A 26,324-nucleotide genomic window follows, 5' to 3' on the forward strand; every position below is an offset into this window, starting at 1 on the left:
CGTCAATGAACAGATAGTAGACGCTGAAGCCCAGGTGTGGAGACATACCGTTATTGCCATAGCAACCACCGTGCCGGGACGACATATGCTGCGATGAAGGATTGTGGACAACATTAAAACTCTTGATGACATAATGTAAACGTTATATAGTGGCGGGACGTGCAGGACCAGCAGCCCGTTGATTGTTATAGCCAGAGAACATATACAGATATCGCTCTTTGCATTTGCTGTGCCTCTTGGCCAGTGATTGCCCTGGTGTGTTGCGTGTGTGGATTAGATTGGTTTTCAGATAAAGCCCCATGAAAGCAAAGTGACATTTACAAGGTGAATTAGACACAACTGATGGAATTGATTTACAGTTGTAATCATGCTCAGCTACTTCAAAGACCGAACGTCCTTGACATTTTTATGGTTTCAAACATTCAGTTTGACCGCTTTTGTGTCAATATTTTTTGGAAAATCTTTGACGAGGTATGTTTGTGATTTTTGTTGCGATGTAGATTGTAGAATACTAGTCTACTGTAGACGGTAACACACACGTTGGAATCGAACTCCGACCTTTGGTGAGACACGTGAACGCTTTAATCATTGAAATACGGGTTGTTACTGAATACGTCCCAAATGTCGTGAAATTGTACGATGTTGAGAATCGAACCCGGCCCCTCGGCGTGACAAGCGAGCGCTTTAACCACTAAACGTGACAAGCGAACGCTTTAACCACTAAACTACGCCACTCCCCGAAGTGTGACAGGACACATAGTAAGCCGAAAGGTAGTAACTCGAACTCCCCTTTTTCAAAACTTCTACCCTGGAACAAGAGCTAGGCTTCCTGCAGTATGCTCACTGGAACAGACAAGCTATGGGTGGCTTTGACACGAAAACGATACTGACTTAAACACGGGGCAGTTTGCCCACCCACCCAACTTTCATATGACTAATATGACCTGAACGTCGGTGGACGCATTGAACCATGTAATGACAGCCCTTCAGTGGAGACCTGCGACATTTACATACTCTTCTATGTGGAACTATCGTAGATGGGAATGGTGATGTGTAATTGGATTAAACAAGGCGTTCACAATTATTGCTTGGTTCTCCATGAACAGTTGGCATCTTCAGTTTGTTCAAAAATGAAAGCAAACGTCCAGAGCCTGTGTAAAATTTGGGGGCAAGGTTTAGTGGAAACCTGCCATGCTCCATTTGTGCACCTATACATTACACACACACACACACACACACACACACACGTGTGTGTGTGTAGGCATGCAGGACATTTGAAGAAAACACTCTGGGTGTTTTTCGTTGTCTGTGTAAAAAGTGAAATGTATACTAAATTAAACTTGATTTTCCCTCGGCGAAATGTAAAACAAATTAACAGGAACGCCAACCTAATATTACGTCAAGTATCCCATATGCTTGTCGGACACACTTTGCCGTCGTGATGTTTCCACACAAATACATGGCATTAAAGTGTGCATGGTCCCTTCAGGAAATCCTCAAAGGTGTTGGTGTTCGGTGATAAACAACAAACTATCTCACCCTTCTCCCTAGAGCACCCACATACACCGCAGCACAACCTTGCAAATCTACTCACAAGTAAAGGTCACCCTGCCTTGGGGCTCTTCCTTGATTCACAAACAACATGGTTCACTTCATGGTGCTAATCTCACGCTGATGCTGCTTTTATTCACAGTTGGCGACAAAACTCCATGGCTGAGTGTCATGTGATACATATGGACTCTTATTTCCAAAACCATTATTTTCCAAAACAGACTTGATGTTGTTATGTTTTGATTTCCAAGTTGAAGGTAAATAGTTCATCGAGAATCAGTCCATAAGAGAACTTGTTGTCACAATAGCAAACAAAGAAATGTGGTGTAATTAACAAATGTATTTCATTAATTAAGTTCGTAAATCAGCACAAAGGTTTCAGTACAGCACTGCGTGTCAGAATAAATTCAGGGGACAAGTAATGCAGTAGGAGTGATTATTGCCACAAAGACAAGGATGTTGATTTCGCCACGAAGCAACGGTAATCAAGCTGGAAAGAAAGGGCTTAGCAGAGAGCAGTGCGAAAGAGCCAGTGGCCCGCTGGTCCGTGGCTAGTAAAAATCAAGTCGGGACAGTATAGTTCTAGTCAGTCTCTAGAGAATTTTGTAAATACATGTAGATCACTCTCTCCAACTTGTTAAAATGGTGATACAAGTTAAATCATACAAGACTGTGGCCTGATAAAAATGTTCATCATAGTACTTTATCAGCAGCTTAAGTGATGAACCGATGAACCCCGTGTCTACATTCATGTTGGGACTGGTGAAATATGTTGTGGGCAAGTACCTTTCAAACATAGCTAGCCTGACTGGCTGGCAACATTTGGAAAGTATTCTGCACACTGGCAGAGAGATTAAAAGGGAATGATCACAGACAATTCCGGTCTTATTGTTGCTTGAGATCTAATCTGAGATGAGCAGCAAGAGTGAACTCCACTTACATACCTCAATCAGGCAGATGATTCGGAAAAAGGTCCTTGTAACCCTTTCCCGATTATTCTGTGAAACTATAGTAACTATGAATACAGCACACAGCTGCCTCTAGCTGAAACTTCAGATACAATGCATAACATGTGAAAGATTGCTGCACAACGCCCTGCATTGTCCCATAAAAATGTTTTTTCCCAATAACCATGTACAAAATACATTTATATAAGAATAACAAAATATGGTCACTAATGGAAAAACTGTGATGTTGTATTATCCACCCGCCCGTTGCTAATATAGAAATGTATTCATAAGCGCCATGAGTAGGAGAAATGTAAGATCCCGTACGCGAAAGTGAATTATATGTCCGGAGCACTGCTTCTTTGATAGATGTGGATTAGCTCCTAATAGTATTAGCAGTTTCACAAAATTGCCTAGCTCCGGAGACATATGTGCTATAAACATTGACAAACAATTCGAGATTCTCGAGAAGGGTTCTCGGTAATATCTGCCGTCTCTGAAGAAACCCAAGTTCAGTCATGTCACAATATTTGATCTTTCAACAGTGTACACAACCATCACTCAGAAAAAACCAATGCAGAAACGTCACTCCTTGGTCGGTGGAGTGTTAAACCTAAATTAGTGACCATAAATATATTTACATATCTATCGCTATTTGAACAGAATTTTGCCAAATTTATAAGAAAGAAGAAATTGTGTCTCCAAATTGTCATATAATCCATTCATGTCAAGCAATATTCCAGAATTCAGCATTAGTTTTTGCATGTCACAATCTGGGGTGTCAAACCGAGCTACTCTAGGTCAAAAGTACGTGTTTGATCAACGTTAAAGCATTCGTGGCGCCAGTAAAGTTTTCAAAATATTTCTGAAAAGATATAATGAAGACATTTAAACATTGTACGCTTCAATGACAAAAGTAATTTCCGATAAAATGATTCCCTACTTGGACATATTCCACATGAAAAACTTTCCGTGGGTGAGTGGCAGAAAGTCACCGCTGAGGGCGAAGTAGATTACATTTTCGTGTACCACTATTAAACAGTTTTTCATACACGTGATCGCAGAATCGCACCACAGACTGTTTTTGAAAGAGACGCAAAAGCCATCAGCATCTCATCACAGCTCCGAGTGTCTTCACCATTGCCTCATACCATCTCCTTCACAGCACGCGAGACAATGTGCCTCTCGTAGCAAAAAGAACTCCGTAAGTGGACCGTCGCGGTGAGGAGTTTGAGGCGGAAAAACATCAAAGGGAGATAATTCCAAAAGAGTTGTCACATCGAGTTGTATCCCTTTACCGTCCAAGTCCAGTCGGGAAGCTAACGAACAATGGCAAGCATCGTATTTCCGTTAATAAGCGCACGGGCGCTTATTTTTGCAACAGACGTCCAGACACGGCGCTTACTATAGTCTGTTTGCCGTGAAAACGTACCGATGAATTTCATTTAAAACAAAAAAGTAAATCAAATAAACTGAAATTAAGATAGCTTTTATAAGTTTGTAAGTTGATTCAATTTTTATTCAGTTCTTTAACAAACGACAATAGTTTCAAGTCGCTATTACCGGTTTGGATTACAAGGGGGTAATGGCAGTAATAGGAACAGTTAAACAAATGCTTGTGCTGTGCATGATGACCAACTAAACTTAGATCAACTCTATTTGTTCTCGGTGTTTCATTTACCGGTTTGTTTAAAGTGAAATTCATAATACGTTTTCACTGCAAACCGACTGCAGAGGCCCGGCGCTCTTTCCGCTTACTGTGTATAATTACCGTAATTATTAGTGTTCTACCTTAGGCGCCCATTAGAGGAAATCCGGTATGTTGTGTTTAAAATGTCCGCATGAACAGAAATCTCAGTAAACGAACGTGTAAGCAGGGTGGGTGTTGATTCCGCCTGAAAGAGACCAAATGAATAGTGTGAAAAATATCACTTGAACTGGCAGTGTATATTAACTTTGATCAGACAATTTGTTCAACACTGTTCACGCCTGCGAACTATTTATTGTTGATAAATCAAGTAACACGTTGTCATTCATACACTGGTGTGAAGCAGGGCCTTTTATTACCATTACACCTCAATCCCAGATGTAAAGCCTTTCACATAATACAAAACGGTTACCAACCGATCGTGAATGTTTTTAGACATTTTATCAGTTTTCTCCGAGACTGTGTAGTGACCTACATTTAGCTGAGTCAAGATTTTGCCTGAAATCTGAAGCTGTAATTTAAAACATTCTTTCGGTAAGGATATTAGATTAATATCATGTACTTGCTTGCAATTACATTTGTTGTGATCAGTAATACTGATGAGAGGATTTGTGTCTTAATGAATGGACGTAATCGGCCCTTTGAACTATGTTTATCCCCCGCCACTAGTTGAAGAAGGGTATAGTATTAGGCTCCGTCCACCCGTCCCGTACGTATGGATGAATTGGAATATCTTAAGAACCGTTGACTAGATTCTTTTCATATTTGGTACGTAGGCTCATCAAAGTACCGGAAAGGCCCGAGTCACGTTTGATGACCGTGACCTTCATTTCAAGGTCACAGGCTAACTAAACGTTTCACCTGTGTCAGCGAGATGTCTCCAGTTTCGGTCACTGGATTGTCTTCGTATTCATCACCAAGCCTTATCCAGGGAAGGCGCATGGCCCAGTCAGTTTTAGTGACCTTCAATTAATTTTCAAGGTCATCTTAACACTTTGAAGATTTCAGCATTTAATTGCATGCTACCAAGGCTTGTCAGCGAGATATCTCCATAACCATTCTCTGGACCTTCTTCATATTCCACACTTAATTTCATCTAGGAAGGTGCAAGTTGCACACAGTTTTGGTGACCTTCACGTAATTTTCAAGGTCACGGCGACAGCTTGATGATTTCAGCATGTTAACCAGCATGTTAAAGATTGTCAGTAAGATACCTCAAGAACAGTTCACTTGATTATCTTCATAGGCTTTCAAGACTTCCCTTGAATGTTTTTCAATAAACTGTTTCTTTCATATTATTTTTCCGTATGCCATACACTAAGACATTTATGTTAAGGTCAAAGTGAGTTTTGAAAATTCAGTTTGTAATAACATACATATGTTTTGTCATAGATATTCTATTCTGCTTTTCTAATCATTCTTTATGCGTGCACGTATTTCAATTTTATGTTTTCATTAATACGAGATTGCGTCCCAGTAGGCAGTGCGTTTCGCGACTGTGACTAAAATGTATCTAAACAGAGCTGTCTCTAGGCCGTGCCTATTCCCTCTATATGCCTGATGTTCTAATACTGTGACATTGTCCCTGTGTAAACCGGGCAACACTAATGGTCTGGTGTTTCAGTGACTTCATTTAGTGTTCTTGTCATACAGTCAGTCATATAATATCTCTCAAACCTAGTCGCCATTGAATTAGTGTCATTTATTTGCAAATTTTGACAACATCGAAACACATACCACTTCTAAATGAAAAGGTGAAGAGCGACTGAAAATGGCTAGTTGGGTCTGAGACATATTCGTAACTACTCGTGCCATTCCGGCAAGGTCAGAAGGCCTTGTAGGTCACGGAATTGGCGAGTATTTACAAATGTTACCGACCTTCTGATATTCTTGCAAGACACAGAATGGGGTCGAAACCATCCAGATGATTATACGATCGCCAGACATATATTCATGTCAAATCTTAATAATAAGATTTTGAATATTTCTTATGACTAAGGACAAGCTTGTCTAAGAAGCGTGTTTGTCGCGACTATTTACGATCGTAGCTAGGGAAGGCTGGTATTTTTCACAGATCAAAATTGATATAGGATGGGGACGTCTTCAAACGAGAACTTAGTATTTAGCACGGTATCGTTTTAAATAGAAACGGGGGAAAAGAAGCATACTGTTAATTGAAAACTCATTATGAATCTGCGTATCAATCGATTCAGTCCATGTTGCAGGGCATCTTTTGGAAATGCTTATATCTTTAGGCTCATACGGGCAATCGACGTTTTAGTCAAAAGATTGAATGAGTGAGTTCAGTTTTACGCTTCACTAGGCAACATTTCAGCTATATGGCGGCTATCTGTAAATAATCGTGCCTAGACCAGACAATCCAGTGATCAACAGCATGAGCATCGATGTGTGCAGTTAAGAACCGATGACGTGTGTCAACCAAGTCAGGAGCCCTATTTAGTGAAAGGAGTATCTGGTCAAGCAAGTCGCGAATCAGAATTCATGCCTATATATGATCAAATGCCATAAGCTAGTGCACAGTCAGCTCCTGCTAACGAAGCATTACGAGATACATTGATGGATTTTGTTATCTGTAGCCGAGGTTAATTTTAAATAAGAAGTATAGACAATGTCAGGCGAAAGTAAAATCGCTCTTATTGCATTTTTTCTTTCGAGCTCGCCAAGGCCATGATGCTTTATGTTGAAATGCCATGTGGCGACTTGTCCGAGCTCACAGCCACTGTGTCCACACCAGTTCAGCTTCGGTATCGGCAAGCTGAGAATGTCCATTGTCGACTAGTCAACAGTTGTGATGTGGAGAGTTTGTTTGTTTGTTTGTTTGTTTGTTTGTTTGTTTGTAGGGAAGAGTCTTTGCATGTGGTAGGTGTCGTCTAATCTTAACAGGCAGGGTTGCGTATCTATCTGCCGTCAGTATGCGGGAACTAACAGGACCGAGTGGTCATGTCGGCTCACGGACTAGGTAGGTTGTGGCCTCCCGTTTGCAGGGATCGATGCTCGTGATGTCATACCGGACTGTCATGTCGGCTCACGGACTAGGTAGGTTGTGGCCTCCCGTTTGCAGGGATCGATGCTCGTGATGTCATACCGGACTGTCATGTCGGCTCACGGACTAGGTAGGTTGTGGCCTCCCGTTTGCAGGGATCGATGCTCGTGATGTCATGCCGGACTGTCATGTCGGATCCGGACGGGACAAGACTACGTTAAATTTTACCCTTACGTTATGAATGTTGGGTCGGATATTTTGAGGAATCCGTTTGTAGTCTATGAACATGAACACGTTTATGACCAAACTGATATAATTAGAAAATGAAGAAAAGTACAAGACATATATATGGTACTAGTATTATCTTGTGTCATAGAAATACTACATACAAAAGAGGACACTTATCTTCCGTTAGTTTTGCCTGTTCGTCTTGCGTTAGAAGAAGATCTCTTTCAGAATACTGGCCTTCAAAAGCCATGTTTGTCGTAAGAGGCGACTAACGGATCCTGTGGTCAGACTCGCTGACTTGACTGATGCTTATGCTGTTGATCACTCCACTGTCTGGTCCAGGCTCGATTATTTACAGACCACCGCCATATAATTGGAAAATTGCTGGGTGCGGTGTAAAACAAAACTCACTCACTCCTCCCCTCATGTATCAATGCTGATAACTATATAATCTCTTACGCAACGACGGGTCACCAAAATGTATCACAGTCATTTGGAGGATATGGTACAATTACGCATTTCTTTGTTTTCAAAGAAAATAAGTGCTATAAATCTGATTGTTTTGTCACTGGCCATTTGTTATAGAGAGGTCGTGCTGGCATTGAAAAATGTCAACCTGTTATTTTTCTTTTGGTCGTTTTTTTTATTTCACAATTTCCTTAAACTTCAAGAAAGTCCTGTACTTCAAGAAATTTAACACACGACTGTTAGGATCATATTTCTTGTAATGAGACCCTTAAGGCGTTTATTGACGCCATCAAACCAAGGTCATTGGTACAATTACCGAAAAGTAATGATTTCTAGCAAACTATATATGAATTATTCATAGATGTCGATAGAAGACGCACAGGTGGACTTAATGTAAACATTTTTTTCTCATTTTCGTCCCACACGAGGATTTTTCCATCCGTCAAGCCACCTGAGGATACGTTAACAAGGTGTAGTGTTACGGGGGACTGGTATCCGCGAGGTGGAGACAACCGACTGGAGACACGTTGCCACAAATCAAGATTATACTGACACTCACAAGAAGGCGCGCTGCCACCTTTTCCACATATGTTTGTAAACCGTGGTTATCAGATATTGATGAATGCGGTTAATGGACAAAATAAATACTATGAACACATGGGAACTGTCAAAATCAAGGTAAAACTATCGATAGATGTTTATTGTTGAGTTATAAATGGTGGGGTAGCAAAGCCGCACAGAAACATCATGTTGCTTTCTTTGATGCTTTTTTCATCTGAAGTTGATCATCCATAACGTTTTGTGATCTGTGTTGTGTATTATCCCTTAAGTGTATGTAATATGCCATTATCCCAGAATATTTAGGTAATAGTGTGTTTTGCCCTAATGTCTGTTCAATGGTGTGCTATTTCCTAATGTTTAATCAATAGTGTATTGGGATTGTAGTCAAAATGGCCGAAGGACAAAAGGGGCGGTAAAAAATCAGAAGGATCGAGGCTAAAAGTCAAATGGGCCAAAATGAAACCAGGAAGGCCGAAAAATAAAAATTTATAATAAATTACATAGTAAAATAGTGTTTGGTTTGTTGTTGTGATTTTTAGTGGAATTTGAACATGAGACTCAAATGTGTTCATTGTGAAGTGTCTTGACTTAGTGTCATGACTAATCCGTATTGGATGTTTGTTTTTGTTGACCACACACCAGAGGCAGGCAAAATTGTTTCAATCCAAGTAAGAGCTCAGCTGAGTAATAGTTCCTTTTGGTTGATTCCTAATTAGAAGTAGTTAAATTGTTAATTGAACTTCCTTAATTGGCAATTGGAGATGTTAACGTATCGAATTGATTCTTTATTAGACCAATCACCCTTGTTGTTATAGGTGAAGAGGAATGCCGCACAAGACCTGTTTAAGTCTGCCAGGTCAATAGCTGAGGATGTCACCAGCGATATGGTGGACCCAGGCGATAAATAATATGTCATAATTAACAATTTTTTAAAATTTTAGGTTTGTATCGCCGGATGATTTGTGCGGACATGTGATCAACACCTGGGGCTGTACAAGCTAGCCTCCATATAAAGAAGTTAGTGTCCTGCCACTCCACACCCTGCTCCTCCATAATGGCAAGCTCACACGATGTGTGAATATCTTTGCTGCTTGGCGGCTTTACAAAGAGGGACAGCTTACCTCAACTGCGCTTCTTCACGCAGTGTTCCAGACTGTATACCCTAAGTGTGTTTGAATGAACTATAGTGTGAATTATGAACGAATGAACAATGTGTAAATCATGAACTTGTGTACTTTATGAACGGATAAAGTAATGTAAATTATGAACGAATAAACTGTGTAGATCAGGAACGAATTAAGTCGTGTAAATTATCATTATTCATTTTTGTTAATTATGGAGGCTTTTGTTAATTAAGTAGATGTATTGCCATTACGTGAAAAAAGTGGCTATATGCTTGCCTATTACCATGCCGTTACCATTTTATTCACGTTATGATGACATTAGATTTCAACGTTATATCTCTCAGTAAATAATGTAAAACCTTTATAACCTTTCCTTCTGTCCGGGCCATATTACTAGGAATACGACCCTTTTGACTTTTTCTCACGGCCCATTTCACTGTCACTTCGGGTTGACTTTTTTCCATCGTCACTTTTGGCTTGGCACATCTTGACCTTTTCGTGCTTCGGTCCATTTGACCTAGAATTACCTAGAATTCTCAAATTTGTCCATCCTTAAGAAGATCTTGTTTACTACTAGCATAAGTGACCTTGAAGGCCTTTCTAAAGTACTGAATAATATATTTAACGCATTTAAAATGAAATATTATTGCTATCTTACATCTAACTATCACGTAAGCAGCTGTGTTGTAAGTTATGTAACTGTATATACGTTTATCTCATGTACTGTCTTTGGCGGTTTCTAAAGAATAAAGAGTTCTGAGTTCTGAATTCTGACAAGTTAAGGTGTATTATCTCCTAATGTTTAGGTAATGGTGTATTGTTTCCTACTGATTAGGTACTAATATATTATCCTCCAAGGTTTATGGAATAATGCATTATCACTTAAAGTTTATGCAATAGTGTATCACCCCGAATATTTAGGAAACGGTATATTACTCACCAATGTTTAGACAATAGTGTATCATTATCCCATGTTTAGGTATTAGTGTGTTTTCTCCTGATGGTTGGGAAATAGTGTATCATCCAGTTTTCTTTAGGTAATAGTTTATCATCCCCTCATGTTTAGGAAATAGTGTCATTATCATCATCATCATCACCACCACTACCACCACACTTATGTTTCGGAATAGTGTATCATCGAAATACGATTTTACGTTTTTGATGTTCCAGTAACCTCCAGATATGAGTGAGTGAGTTTAGTTTTACGCCGCACTCGGCAATATTTCAGCTATATGGGTCCCTGGGTAGAATATGCCTTCAGCAACCCATGCTTGCCTCAAAAGGCGACTATGCTTGTCGTAAGAGGCGACTAACGGGATCGGGTGGTCAGGTTCGCTGACTAGGTTGACACATGTTATCGGTTCCCAGTTGCACAGATCAATGCTCATGTTGTTGATCACTGGATTGCCTGGTCCAGACTCGATTATACAGACCGCCGCCATATAGCTGGAATATTGCTGAGTGCGGCGTAAAACTAAACTCACTCACTCACTCCAGCTATATGGCGGCGGTCTGTTAATAATCCAGTCTGGACCAGACAATCCAGTGATCATCAACATGAGCATCGATCTGCGCAATTGGGAACCGATGACATGTGTCAACCAAGTCAGCGAGCCTGACCACCCGATCCCGTTAGTCGCCTTTTACCACAAGTATAGTTGCCTTTCATGGAAAGCATGGGTTGCTGAAGGCCTATTCTACCCAGGGACCTTCACGGGTCTCCAGATATGAGAGTAATATATATGGATATAAGGAGATACTTGGTAAAAGGTTCAAAACGACATCTTATTGGAAAGAGACTGAACACATTCTAACAAGATGGTTCAATCAAAATCTATTTAATATTTATACCTTGTTGTATAATTTAAAAAACACAAAAATGAAAGGCTTTTAGCGTTATTATTGTGTTATTCAGAAACATTGTTTAAAATGTAAATGTTGCCTTTTCCCACAAATTGCCCTCTGTATAAATTCCTAAAAACGATTCCTGCAAGTGTTCTGGAAAGTTCAGAAGAGACTGCGGAGTGGGCGTGTCTGACTGAATTACCCTTGACCTTTCCGAGGGTCAATCGCTTTGCGCAGGCGTCATTTACGTAAAAGAAAAACTTCCGGCACTGTGCTCGTGGTGAACCATGCTGTCTGTTGGTTTGACACTCACTATCAGAGACACCTTGAACAAGCTGACAGTCACGTACGGGCAGGTAAGTGCGTTTATATCCGCTTTGTGGTCACAGCCAATCGGGAAGTCGATTTTGAGAGACTTGTTGCCGATAAAGCTTCAGTAGCTGGTCCGAGGTGGGCTTCCCATGACAGTTGTGAAGGACTCACACTAGTCACAGTGAATAATCTGTTTTTCGTTTCACGGTTGTTGAATGACACTTGAACATTGATTTAAATCTCTGGTCTTGTGTGAATATATTCTGACAAGTTCCCCTCTCATGATTTGATGTAAATATCATCACTATACCTAATCAGACAAAACACCAGTGATGAATGTTAAGCGGACCGATCGGTAATCGATTGTACAAACTGGGATCAGATTAGGTGATGTTTGTGGTAGGGATGTAAATATTTAGAAGTTTTATCATGTATCATGAATGAAACCCCCAGTGTGCAATGCTCTCAATGTCAGTGCTTCCTAAATAGTTTGAGTTCAGGTGCTCTTTCTATAAGAAAACTGAATCCTGTATGCAGTTGTTGTCCTACTGTCAAATCTTAAGCTATACCAGAGGATGGTGGGAATTGGAACTCCTTCGTCCTCAGCCCACGCCAGATACAATGGAGTCATGTGACAAATCTCTTTGATAGTGTAGAATCTATAAGTGTATAATGTGTCTCCAGACATTCACACTGACATTTGTTGTGCCCAAGTTGATAATATAGCCACGATCAATGTTTGTTATTCATATTTGTGGTTATTATGCATAGTTACCAGCCAGTTTATAGTTTTAATAATCCAAACATAGTAAGATGTAAATAATAAGAATATTATCTTATTCCCAGAGTGATAAGTTTCTCAGATTAACTGTAATTTAAAAAAAAATGGAAATCATAATCTTTTCTGCTAAGAAAACAGATTCAGTAATGATGTGTATATTTGGTTTTGTTTCAGTACTTGGTTTGTCTTTATTATCAGCATTATATTCTAATTAAAGATGCATATGAACTTCCTTAAATATGAAGTCACAGATTCTGTGTTCCTTAACTGAATGTTGTTTAACACACTGGAGTACACTGACACTGTCAACTGAGTCAGTGAGTCTGATCATCCAATCCTTTTATTTATCTTTGTTCCCTTAAACATTCCAAACATGATCTCAGTTAATGATCACATGTGGAACTTTCAGACCTCTATGCAGATATGTGTGGTACTTTCAATCAAGATGAGTGTGGAAAATAGTTAATTTATTTGGTTATTTCTTTAGTATAAGTAAAATGTTTCAGACAATATATGAATTCAGCTTACAAAACGAGGCAGAAATTACCAAGTACATTTCTGTGGATTCTAGTAGAATTCAGAAGCTGTTATCAGTGAAGACATTTCTATTATGACATATTACTTCTGTAATCTTTCTATTAATTTTGTCAGTGTCATTAAACAGTCTATTGTAGTGTTCAATATAGTACTTTTAAAATACTTTAAAGAATGAAAGAGACAAATCAGTTGCATTTCACTATTCCTATGACCATGTTAGAAAGAAAATCGCTTTATTCATTTGAAGTACTCATCTCTATTTGCATGCATATTTGTGCCTAAAACAATGGTCTTCAATTCTATTTTGTAGAAAAAAACAATGATGTATGAAGAATAATGTGATAGTTCAACAGAGAATACCTACACAAATAGGGTATAGCACAGGAGCAATAATTTAGCAATGCCAAGTGTTCTACTAAGATTCATGTTGCTCCAGGGGAAACCATGTGCTAAGCTTGTTAAGAATGATTGTCTTAAATATTGTCTGTGGGCTATATGTTTTAAATTCCTCGTTTTGTTGGAATGGAATTGTCAATCTATTGCCAGTTTGTTGTGAGAGCCAGGTAGGCATGTTGCCATCATGTGTCCAGGAGTTACAACAGTATTTACATCTTGGTGCTGGTGCCAAATGCATATTTATGTCACAAGCTTGGTAACTTTTATTGGATGAATGAGACATGTATTTCCAAAATGAGATCATACACGGCTAATCCTTTTTGATAGGGTTGTATTGTGAAGTGTTTGTTTGGTGTACCGTGAGATGTTTGTTTGGTGTTTGTCGCGGTGCACACTGTTTACTTGAGGCCATCCACACATTTACTTCTTGTTGTCACGACATGAGTTTTGTCCTGTCTTGAAGTTGCACATTTGTTTAGTCTTTCAATATTCGGCTAGGAATTTTCACAGGGATTTGTGATTTGTATACCGTTTGGGCGAAAAAATAGTATACATTCTTATTTCTTTTGAACAAATTGATCTTCCCGCTATGTTTGGAAGAGTTTGGTCTTTGAAAACTGCTTTGTGACAATTTGTTTATGTGATAATAATACTGATGTGTTGATATATCAGTACTGTTTTCATATCAGAGTTGGGTAGTTGGTAGGTACAATAGGTACAGTGTTTGCTCACTCCTCTGACGTCCGGGATGTGGTACTCCACATGAATATAATATGCGAAGCCTCCTGCCAGGATATTGCTAGAATATTGCAAAAGGTATCATAAAATCCAGATCACTTGCTCACTCCTTTCAGAGTAATCATTACTTTATGTACTGAAATGAGATGTAATTTCTATTTTTAATGAAACAGCTTTCATTTAGCATGTTTATTTCAATACACTTACTGCAGATTAACGGTGATTAGTGATTAAGCTGTAAGGCTTCCTACGTGAAACAGCTGTGGATGTAGCCTAATGCAAACAGAATAGGTAACAGGCTACTTTGAATTGGCGAAATACCAGTATATGTCTTGAAGACTTTGTAGTGAAACTTATGGAAATTGATGTTTTGTGTGTTATTAACAGTAACTTCATTTCAGAAGTAAAGAACAAAATCTGTAGTCATAGATGGAAACTGGTGGTATAATTGCCTTCTTTATAGCAATATTGAGGAAGGTCGTTTCAGAGTTAAGCCCATTCTGGTGTCCCTTGCTGTGATATTGTTTGGATATTGCTAAAAGTAGCGTAAAACTGAACTCACTCACTTCAGATTTGATCACATCATGCACCCCATTCCCCACACACCAAGGTTAATAACTGCTGTGTTGATGTCAGGATAGTGTAAGTTTGGCATGCTCAGACATGAAATATGTCTTGAAGTTGTAAGTTTTCGAGACATATCTTACAATCTTTGTTGTCTTGTTAATTATATATTTAGTTGGATCCATATGATATGGGTTGTGATGTAATCATCAATAATTTAAGGCTAACATATGTTTTGGGGGGAATTACACTTTCTCAGTCAGGTACAGATTCTAGTATTTTATTTTAAATCTAGAATATTTACTTTTCTCAAGAAAGTGTCATCCCAAAAATAGCAACTGCTTTGTTTGACCATTTTCTATACAGCATTGTGTATTCTGAATCTAAATCTTGGTAGGAAACAACCAAATGTTTTCAAGTGTCACTACAAAATGTATTCTGTTAAAAAATAATTTTCCACATAAAGTGTCTATAGTTTCTGTCTTTGTTTTCTTATTTGGTCATTCACCCTTTCCTTTTTTCTATTTCAAATTAACATTGCCTTCTACCACAGTGTTTACTCTGTTGTGTGTTTGTCTTATGCCACACAAAACTTTCCCAGCTGAAGGCTGTCTGTTAACAACTGAGTCTGGAGCAGACAGTCAGGAACTGACATCATGAGCCTCAATCTAAGAAATAGGGATGCTTAACTTGCCGCATGCCTGCGTCATGGTTGTAAAATATGGATGGAGCCACAAGATGCTGTTGTCTACCTTTAATTATGAGAGATACTACAATAGCTGTGATTGTTCTTACAAAGTTTCATCTCAAGTAGCAATTTGAAGAAACACAGTGTTTTGTGAAAGTCAGAGGTATAAAGACCATCTGCCTTGACTGCAGAAATTGACTGGCCTATAGTAGACTTCACAAGTTTTAGAGGTCATTGTAAGTAGACGACCTGATGCATGATGCCACATCATGCCCTGTGGGGAAATGAAATGGAATTGCATAAAAGTCTATAAAATGGGAGTTTACTTTGTACTTTGTATTCTTTGGGACTGCAGTATGAAATATCTTGTAATGCACTCATCATTCCATTCATGTTTTACCACTACAGTTTGTACACTGTATCAAGTGAGACTATGTGTTCTGCACTTCAAGACACTTTTAAACAACATTTAATGCCATTTATGCATGTATGTGAAAAGATTGCATATTGAGCAAATAAGCTTTCGACTCTTCAGCTATTTTTTTTATTCATGGTGGAAAAGTGATTTGAAAGAGTATTCTTTTGTGACCTTTTGTTATGAAAAACACATCTCACAAAGTTTCAATCAAATTTGTATTTCATGTTTCTTTGTCATGCCTTCTACCATCCACGTCATCTAAGGTGACCTTGGACTACGCATTGAATAACATAACATCACGCATTACGAAATTGGATCATACCTTTCCCCTATATGAGCATAGTATTGAATATTTATTTATACCCTGGCAGATCAAATGAAGTTTAATCTCAGTGGCTCATAAAATGATCCATGACCATTGATATCTGTCAATATTTGCTTTTTTCAACCAAAGTAGGTTAAAGGACTATTTACCAGGCAACAAGGAATATATTTGACAGGTACTGTGTGGTATGCCAGCTTGCTGCCATAAGCCTGTCCACAAACACAAACAGGTTTAAATAGGGTCTCCAGAATGTCATCTGACATCAAGTATGCATCTACGGATTGTATTAAAAGGCTCGGTAAATTGTCCATAGGTTTTAGCCAATTTGTGTTCACAGATAGACCTTGCTCCGTGAAAACAAATCCAGAAGGTCATCTGTCGCTGTGGTAAACCTATAACTGAGGGCTGAAACAAATCCATTATCTGTTCAGCAGATTGAATTTCCACCAATTCCTTTTATGCAAGTTTCAATACATGTTTGTAGCTATTTTTTCTTTATTCCCTCAAATTCCTCCAGCTCCAGAGTTACCTCCAAGGGAAAAGGAGGTCCACACCAGCATGGCGTGTGCATGGCATTAAACACAAAAACAAACACGCTGATGTCTCTGTATCTTCACATGGTAAGATATGTCCAAAGCTGGTTTCAGCAGAATATTGTATGAGCTTTGTAAGGTCAGCCAATCTAATCCATTACGTAACACTAAATTCCAATGCTATTCTATAGCGGAGACCCTTATTCAGTAGTCTGTGGCTGCCTCAAAAGCAGACATTGTCTGTAACACACTCTTTAGTTCATAGACTGAGTCCTGTAGAGCTTTTCTGTCTGTTTTTCTATCTAATGAAAGTACGATTTCATATGTTTATAGTAATACATACTGGCACTGAAAATCAAAGGACAGAAATCATGGTGTCGGGTATGAGGCTCAGTTATTTTTAGCAGTGACAAGCAGTCAGTACATGTGTTTTTATTTAGATCAGCTAGTCCCATGAACAGAAATGACTTGTACACCTGCCTACGTAGATTACAGAAACTATGTGAGTGAGTTCAGTTTTACGCCGCTTTTAACAATATTCCAGCAATATCACCTCAGGGGATGCCAGAAAGGGGCTCCACACATTGTGCCCATGAGGGGAAATGAACCCAGGTTTTCAACGTGACTGCTGAACGCTGTAACAATTGGGCTAAACCACCCCCCAAAAGATATATCAAACAATTAAAATTGTGGGAATATTGGAAAGATATACTTTGTGGCAGTGACATTGGTGTTTCATCAAAAATGTTTTTAATAACATGAAGGTTGTGACTGTTCAGTTCATGTTAAATCAGTTATCAGTTCTAATTTCTTCAGATAAAAGAGAGAGAATGAAACAATATGCTGCCAAAGTGTTATGTCTTTTAGCCATCATTGTGTGAAGCAGTGTGACATGATGAAGGACAGTAATGTGTTGAAATGGATGGAACGGTTACTGTGTTTCAGTGAGAGGTTAAGGAAGGGGACGAACCCTGAATCGCTGACAGGGTGATTTCACATTAATGCCTCAACATAAAATAGCCACTGAATCTATTTCACAATGAAAAATAGTTTGAAAGCTTTGATTGATCTGTAGTCATTAGAATTAAGGTGCCAAGGGATTTGTGACAAGATTTGATTTGGAATTGTTGAACTGCCCCATTATTGTGAGGACCATTCTTAGGAATGTGTGAAATATCTGTAAGTTGAAGTATAAAATGTGCTTGATGTGCAAAGTTTCAGGACAACACTGATGAGTATTAGTGTCAGCAGCCCTTCACAGCTGACACCTCTCATGTGACACTTCCATACTGAAACTTTATTAAAACATTACATAATCCTCTTCATGACAGATATGTCAACAGCATTTTTCGTTGTACATTTAAATACAAACCTTTGAACTTGATGTCCTACAAACTTCTTTTACCATTGTGTGTGAGATCTATAGGTTATAGTTAAAGACAGTTTAAAAATTCTTGCCCGATCATCTGAAATGGTCTGCTTTCATGTCAGATGGTCAGATTTCAAAAAGTGGCCTGTCCGGTGGTCTGGTAGATATTTTTTACCCCTGACGGTAAGTATTTCATAATATCAGACAGGTTCTTTTGTCATGGCTTTGAGGTGTTTAAGGTTTTATGTTAATCACATTAAACTATTTAGGATTAGAAAGTTCATGTTATGATGACCAATCACAAGATGTGTACTTTCAGTTTACCTAAACCTGCATTGCCTGTTAATGCTATATAGTTCATTGCACTGCCTACAAACAGTAAAGTATTGATTTTGTTTTGTTTTTTATTGCTGTCTGGCTAGAAAGTTTGGGAGTTTTAAACACTGGAATGTGAGAGATGCTTCAACAGGGAATGCTAAAATGAAGGTATTGTTTAAATTTTAGGTAAATAATATGTTACAGTCTTTTAGTCAATATCTGCTGGGTATGTTACAATCAGTGGGTGCTAAATATTTCCCCACTGCTCCCTACTAAGGTGAGTGTGTGTGCATGCATGCATGCATCACATACTTGCTGTCTACTCAAGAACATAATTATGTACTCATTTGCAAGGTGCAAGTTTTGGTATTTAAGGTATTTGTGATCCAATCAAAACTCTCATTCCTTGTCCAAAACCCCATTTGATGGTTACCAATTGCAAACTGGCATTCAGTGATTGCATTAATTAAAATGGTGCTGGTTAGACAGCAAATTCAGAAAAGCAAATTCAGTTTCATTTGTGCAGCATATTACTGCTTTTACATGAATGAGTTGCCTCCCTTCATTTTGCGGAGTCCTTGACTTTGTCAGTAATCTGCGCTTGTTGACATCGTCTCATGTTGGAATATTGTTTGATGCAAGCTAAATACAGATATAAATGGTAAATTTATATTACATGACATTTAGATTAAATACTGAAGTCCATGTCAAGGGGTGATAGAAGCTGTTCATGCCTGTGCAGTCAGTGACAAACAGTGGCTTGAGTTATGTCTAACTGTCATAGACATTCTAAACTATTGTCTCTTGTAGGTTTTCTTGGAGACAATTTCTTCAGGTGTTCATTTCTTTATTTTGTTTACTGTCTCAATCTGTAGCATAGATATTGCATCACAAGCATTCAGTCAAACACACTGAAATTTCCAGTATATGCAAAAAGCCAGGTTAGTTCATGATTTTGATGCTACAATGGGTCTGTATTTCATTTGTGCTGGGAAATTCCCTGGGGCTTCCCATCATAGTGGGAGTAGTCTGTCAGTGTATGTCATTTCAACCGAACAGTCTCAGGAAAAACATAAATGTCAAATGAGTTGCTCATATGCATAAAAACGCCTTTGTGATCATGTGACTAGCCTCGTGTCCTGAAGAAAAGCAGTAGATCATGTAAATGTCACATTCAGAGAATGATCACCTCATCACTATTATTTTGTTGTTAAAATACTGTGTAATTAATCCTGTTGGGAAAAGAAAAATATGTTACAGAAAAATATTCTGCCATTAATGTATTATTTTTTGTTCAAACCTCAATTTGTGAACCATAACCTTCCTGGTATCTCCCCAACCCAAACATTAACAGCATCATTGGGAACACTGCCACCATCCTAACACTCTATTCAAGACTTGATTATTTACAGACTGACACCATATAGCTGGGATATTGCTAGCTTCGCTGTAAAACTAACTCGCTCATTTACGCAACCACACCTACAGACAAATTACCTCCACCCAGCACTAAAACAACACCTACCTCCGCCCAGCACTAAAACAACAAGCACCTCCACCCAGCACTAAAACAACAACTACCTCCGCCCAGCACTAAAACAACAAGCACCACAACCCAGCACTAAAACAACAAGCACCACAACCCAGCACTAAAACAACAAGCACCACAACCCAGCACTAAAACAACAAGCACCACAACCCGGCACTGAAACAACAACTACCTCCACCCGGAACTAAAACAACTATTACCTCCACCCAGCACTAAAACAACAACTACCTCCGCCCAGTACTAAAACAACAAGCACCACAACCCAGCACTAAAACAACAAGCACCACAACCCAGCACTAAAACAACAAGCACCACAACCCAGCACTAAAATAACAAGCACCACAACCCAGCACTGAAACAACAAGTACCAGAACCCGGAACTAAAACAACAAGCACCACAACCCGGCACTGAAACCACAAGCACCACAACCCAGCACTAAAACAACAAGCACCACAACCCAGCACTAAAACAACAAGCACCACAACCCAGCACTAAAACAACAAGCAGCTCAACCCAGCACTAAAACAACAACTACTTCCACCCAGCGATACTGTTTTCTACAAGTTCAAACATGAACTTTGGTATTAGTTCACTTGATTTTAGCTGTAGCATATGCCTGCAGCCAAGCACTTAGGACAGGGACCACTTTCTCAGCTCCTTCACGTAATATGATGAAAACTTGGCCTGCAACCGAGCACTTTACACTGCCCCTGTAGGCAATGATCATCTTTAGACTCAGCAAAGCTTAAGGTACTTTAAGTATGACCAAAATTCTGCTGTTCTGCACATTCTTTGAAGCTGGGATGAAGAATCTTTTAAAATGAACAAGGACTAAGGGAGGAAATACATGTGTCTGCTTCAGAAGCTTCACCTCCTTGCAGAAGGATCTAGTTAGAACTGATCTTCAGTAACTTGTTCGAGATGATGCTTGTCATAAAAAGCAACTAACAGGATGGAATGGTCAGGCGTTCTGTCTTGGTTGATACATTGGTTCCCAATTTGAGTAGATCAATGCTGATGCCGTTGATCACTGGTTTGTCTGGTCCAGACTTCATTATTTACATACTACCATATAGTTGGAATACTGAGATTTGCAAAAAATTTAACTTACTCACTCACTCACTCACTCACTCACCTTAGTGTGATTGTAGGAAAATCTATCTTAGTGATGACTCTGAAGTTGTTTGTTAAACTGGTGTGAATATATTTCAAAGGCACCCTGAACATCATTAAAGCTTACATCAAGAAGTGACCTTATTAAAAGGGGGCTTTGTGCAAGCCGAGAAGAAATCGTATTATACTTGAGCTTGGAACCAGTATACAGGATGCAGACTTGTCCACTTCAGTTCATTAGAAGACTTTTTAGTGCTGGAAAATAATCAGAAACGGATATCTGCTTGATTCTATAGTTGGAATCTGAAACCAACAGATAATGAATGGTCAGTAACACTTAGGAGGACCAGTGCCACTGTCACACCAAGGTTCTTTGTGTCCAGACATTGATAATATCTCCCACCTGCGTCACTTTGTGGTCACAAAGATCAGGCAGCCACGCCCTGATCCAACTGCAACCTTCTCTTAGGTCAACTAACTCATTCTAGACTTGAATGCGCGTGCCATGGCTGCAGGGTTAATTACTCATGTCGCATGTTGTGGTGCCTGTTAATTATGATGCCTGAAGCACATGCACTTCTTGTCCTCATGGAGTCCTGATGCTCATTCTTTGCTGTTAAAGTTGGATGGAATCAAATTAATCAAGATACGGCTTCTCCCACTTTGTGTATCAACTTCAGTTTACAAATGTGGGTGTCTTATTGTGTAAATTGCTAATATGTATCCTATTTTATCGTAATACTTAAAGTCCTTTTACCTGAAGGATTCTAACATAAGGCCTGACCGGTTTTATTTGTTGTTTTATGGATTTTTGTCCTCAGAAACCTAAAGGCAGGAGGGAAAAATAAAATGCAAACAAAATCACCAATCAAAGTGATATTCCTTCAGAATGATTTACTTTGGGCAATTTATTAAGTGTATATGGGGGAAAAAACAATCCCCAAAACATTTCTTGTACATTTACAGTTTTAGCCAATAAAAACATTAGAATTTTATATCTTGAATGGGGAAAATAAAGTGTGTTCTTTTTTAATTCTTTAGAAAAATATTTCTATAGATCCGTTAAGCAAGAAATAAAACTGGTTTGGCTTATGTTAGACTTTCTGAAATCATATGCTCACTAGTGTATTGTTTACAGCATCAGGACAGCCTTTTTCAAATTTCTTTTTAATATAAGGGTTGGAATGTCAGCTCAAAAAGAACAACATCATAGCAAAATAGTGTTGGTGATATTTGACAGTTGTTATCAGTGCATTTTTCCAAGGGAGTGCTCAAACAGATAAAGAAATAATGAGCATGTAACAGCTTTCACCACTCATATGTTGTTCATACTTATTTGAGGAAACCCATGTAATAATTCATGTATAACGCTCTTTTTGGGGGAGGAACAGTTTTGTCACTTGTTTCATAATATCAGGGCAATACCCATTCCTGTACAGTAATCAGTATCTATGATGTACAGTAATTCTCACATCTATGATGTACAATAATTCCCATCTATGATGTAAAGTAATTCCCATCTGTGGTGCACAAGAATTCCCATCTATGATGTACAATAATTCTCGTCTATGATGTACAATAATTCCCATCTATGATTGTTACGTTTAAGAATTTGCCGTGACAAACGATGTAAGAAACCCCCTGTGAATCAGCAAAACAGAACAAAGACAAGTCTGAAACATTCAGATACTGTATTATTAAGCAAGAGAGCAATCTATACGAAGTCACAAGTCAATTTCACAATACTGATTTCAAATACAACACAAGTGAGACAAAATCTAAGGCAGTGGGTCACAAAAATATAATACAGCACACTCACCAAATTCTTAGTGCAAGAAAGGAACAGTTATGCAGAATGTAACACTGCAAGCGGTCTGACAGCGGCTAATGTTGATTCAAGCGCTGACGGATTTGTTGATGATGTGAGCTCCAGTGAATGTCCCTGTCTCAACACGGCAACTAGCCTATATATATATACTCAGTCATTTCCCGACAGTTCGGGCACATATGACCATCGCCAACACTGGAGAAATCTCTAGCAGTCTCCTGGAAGTAACAAATAGAAAACCAAGGGCAGATAATTTCTGGACAGCCTGCTACCAAAATCTTAAAAACGCTGACCATTATTATGTGAAATGGGATCTATCATAATTATTATTCAAAACACTAAACATTGTGACCCAAAAATAATTATTACTTAATTAATAACAAAATATACAGAAAATACACACTCGTAACATGAAGTACAATAATCCCCATCTATGTTGTACCACAATCCCATTCTGTCAGTGACACTGAACTTCCAAAAGCTGCAAGAACCCAACTCACTGACTGTGATTGCCCCAGGGGGGTCTAGTATTTCCTCAAAGCTCCGGAGGTAAACGCCCATCTTGAAGTCCAAGTCTCTTGCTGGTACATTCTTCAAACAGCATGATACGTCACTCATTCCACAAGGACCAGCCACGAGAAAGTATTGATAGATAAAAAGCAAAATTGATTCACTGCTTACATCATTAGATTATCAAGCACCACTAGCTATCACATGAGAGGATAGAGAATGGCTATCAAAGTGATCAATCTCAATATGCATTTAAATCAGTATAAATTCATATGCGCTAAAGAAATTGGCTACTGCCATGAGCTCGATTATAATCTAATTGGCCAACATAAGGAATCGTTTCACTCTAAGACTTCTAAGGCATGGCCATATTTCTCTTCTAATATTATTGCAGTGTATGTATATGCATCATGTCCCATCATGAATTGTTTCCTCTGAACATTGCTGTCTGGAAGCATTTTTAGAAAGGGCTATGCAGTTGGATTGCTTTTAGCATTGTCTTCTGCGAACTCTGACTTTCATGAATTTATTCTCCAAATCTGCGTCCATTATGTGGTTGGTGGTGGGACAGTGATGAATAGGTGGAACCAAGATGCTGTATAATGGTGATGAACAAGCAGAGGAGTGGCACACAAATCAGCCTACAGTCACTATAGCCTGCAAATCCCTGCTGTCCTAATGTGACTTCAGTGGATTATACACATCACTGATGTAGATAGGTAGGCCTTGGCATATGAAGGCTAGAGGAAATGCAAACTCCATGACTTAAGGCTGGAAATCTGAAAACATAAAAGTTATCTATTGACACTTATTTTCATTTTATAGATGTTTGCTGCAATATTGTCTAACCAAATAAGTTGTTTGTTCATAGATTCATCAGTGTCACTTCAGTGGATAATTTGTAGGTCTTGCAGTTCAACATGGCAGAAGTAGATGAAGAGCAATGCATGTCAACACCTACATTCATCTTAAAATGTAAATCTTTATGAATCTGTAAAACTGTTTTTTCTGATTCAGTATTGGGCAGTTTTCTTGTTTTTAGACATGTAATGACGATAGCTGAAGGAAAACTGTAGCAAAACATGATTAAACCAGAAGTGTGAGTGTTAACTGCCCCAGGACCTGTCTATTGGGTAATTACCATATAAGTCACTGTTCGTGACCCTTTGTCCTCAGTAAATCTGTGTTATGTGTCATAGGGAAATAAGCACTAACTCAGGGTTCTGATAGTATCAAATAATAGTTATTTGTGGTATGTTGATGATGGAACAGCTGTCGTTGGGAAGTTAGGAATATATGTTTGGAGGTCAAAGCCTTTGGTACAAGGATGCTGTGTAGGGTTGTCAGTGCTCATACTGAGTATGGGGTGGTCCAGTGGTTTATGCCATTGCTATTTAATGCAAGTACTTGCTACCTGTTTTAAAAATTGGTAGCAAATCCCATTGCAGGTAGCAGCATTCTTTCATATTAAATCCTCTCTCCAAGTCCCATTACTGTCTTTAGCCATATATATATATATATAGAGAGAGAGAGAATGACAAATGTCCATTATCAACCATCGAAAACAGAAATGTAAAACGTATGCCATGCACACTGAGTTGACAGGTTCTCTGTCGCAGTTTTGGAGAGCAAAGAAATCTCCAGTGAGCATTTTAGGGGGGAGTGAAATACCAGTATGGGTATTAGGCAGCAAAATAAGTTTTTGAATAGCAAATCTGCTACCTCAAAGTGTTAATTTTGAACCCGGTAAACATGGATATTCCTTTGACTTGTCTCTCTTTGGGTAAACATGGATGTTCCCTTGACTTGTCTCTCTTTGGGTAAACATGGATGTTTCCATAAATTGTCTGGATTTGGATATACATGGATGTTTCCATAAATTGTCTTTCTTTGGGTAAACATGGATGTTTCCATAAATTGTCTTTATTTGGGTAAACATGGATGTTTCCTTGACTTGTCTCTCTTTGGGTAAAATGGATGTTTCCATAAATTGTCTTTCTTTGGATATACATGGATGCTTCTATAAATTGTCTTTCTTTGGGTAAACATGGATGTTTCCTTGACTTGTCTCTCTTTGGGTAAACATGGATGTTCCCTTGACTTGTCTCTCTTTGGGTAAACATGGATGTTTCCATAAATTGTTTGGATTTGGGTAAACATGGATGTTCCCTTGACTTGTCTCTCTTTGGGTAAACATGGATGTTTCCATGAATTGTCTGGATTTGGGTAAACATGGATGTTTCCTTGACTTGTCTCTCTTCAGGTAAACATGGATGTTTCCATAAATTGTCTGGATTTGGGTAAACATGGATGTTTCCTTGACTTGTCTCTCTTTGGGTAAACATGGATGTTTCCATAAATTGTCTTTCTTTGGGTAAACATGGATGTTTCCATAAATTGTCTTTTTTTTGGTAAACATGGATGTTTCCTTGACTTGTCTCTCTTTGGGTAAACATGGATGTTCCCTTGACTTGTCTCTCTTTTGGATATACATGGATATTTCCATAAATTGTCTGGATTTGGGTAAACATGGATGTTCCCTTGACTTGTCTCTCTTTGGGTAAACATGGATGTTTCCATGAATTGTCTGGATTTGGGTAAACATGGATGTTTCCTTGACTTGTCTCTCTTCAGGTAAACATGGATGTTTCCATAAATTGTCTTTCTTTGGGTAAACATGGATGTTTCCTTGACTTGTCTCTCTTTGGGTAAACATGGATGTTTCCATAAATTGTCTTTCTTTGGGTAAACATGGATGTTTCCATAAATTGTCTTTCTTTGGGTAAACATGGATGTTTCCCTGAATTGTCTTTCTTTGGGTAAACATGGATGTTCCCCTGAATTGTCTTTCTTTGGGTAAACATGGATGTTTCCATAAATTGTCTTTCTTTGGGTAAACATGGATGTT

The 26,324-nt window shown here is 38.6% G+C and overlaps 1 protein-coding gene across 2 annotated transcripts in view; it reads left to right on the plus strand.

Moving 5' to 3' along the window:
- Nucleotides 1–11,686: 11,686 nt before the first annotated feature.
- The window catches only part of LOC137285158 (FAD-dependent oxidoreductase domain-containing protein 2-like), a 129,986-nt gene continuing 115,348 nt past the window's right edge, over nt 11,687–26,324 (plus strand). Inside the window, exon 1 of one of the 2 annotated variants that reach the window (XM_067817388.1) lies at nt 11,687–11,792. The gene's annotated coding sequence lies outside the window, so the exon portion shown is untranslated. The remainder of the gene's footprint in view (nt 11,793–26,324) is intronic. The other variant, XM_067817394.1, reaches the window with a different exon arrangement.

Source organism: Haliotis asinina, chromosome 5 (genome assembly GCF_037392515.1).
Source record: "Haliotis asinina isolate JCU_RB_2024 chromosome 5, JCU_Hal_asi_v2, whole genome shotgun sequence".
Lineage (NCBI taxonomy): Eukaryota > Metazoa > Mollusca > Gastropoda > Lepetellida > Haliotidae > Haliotis > Haliotis asinina.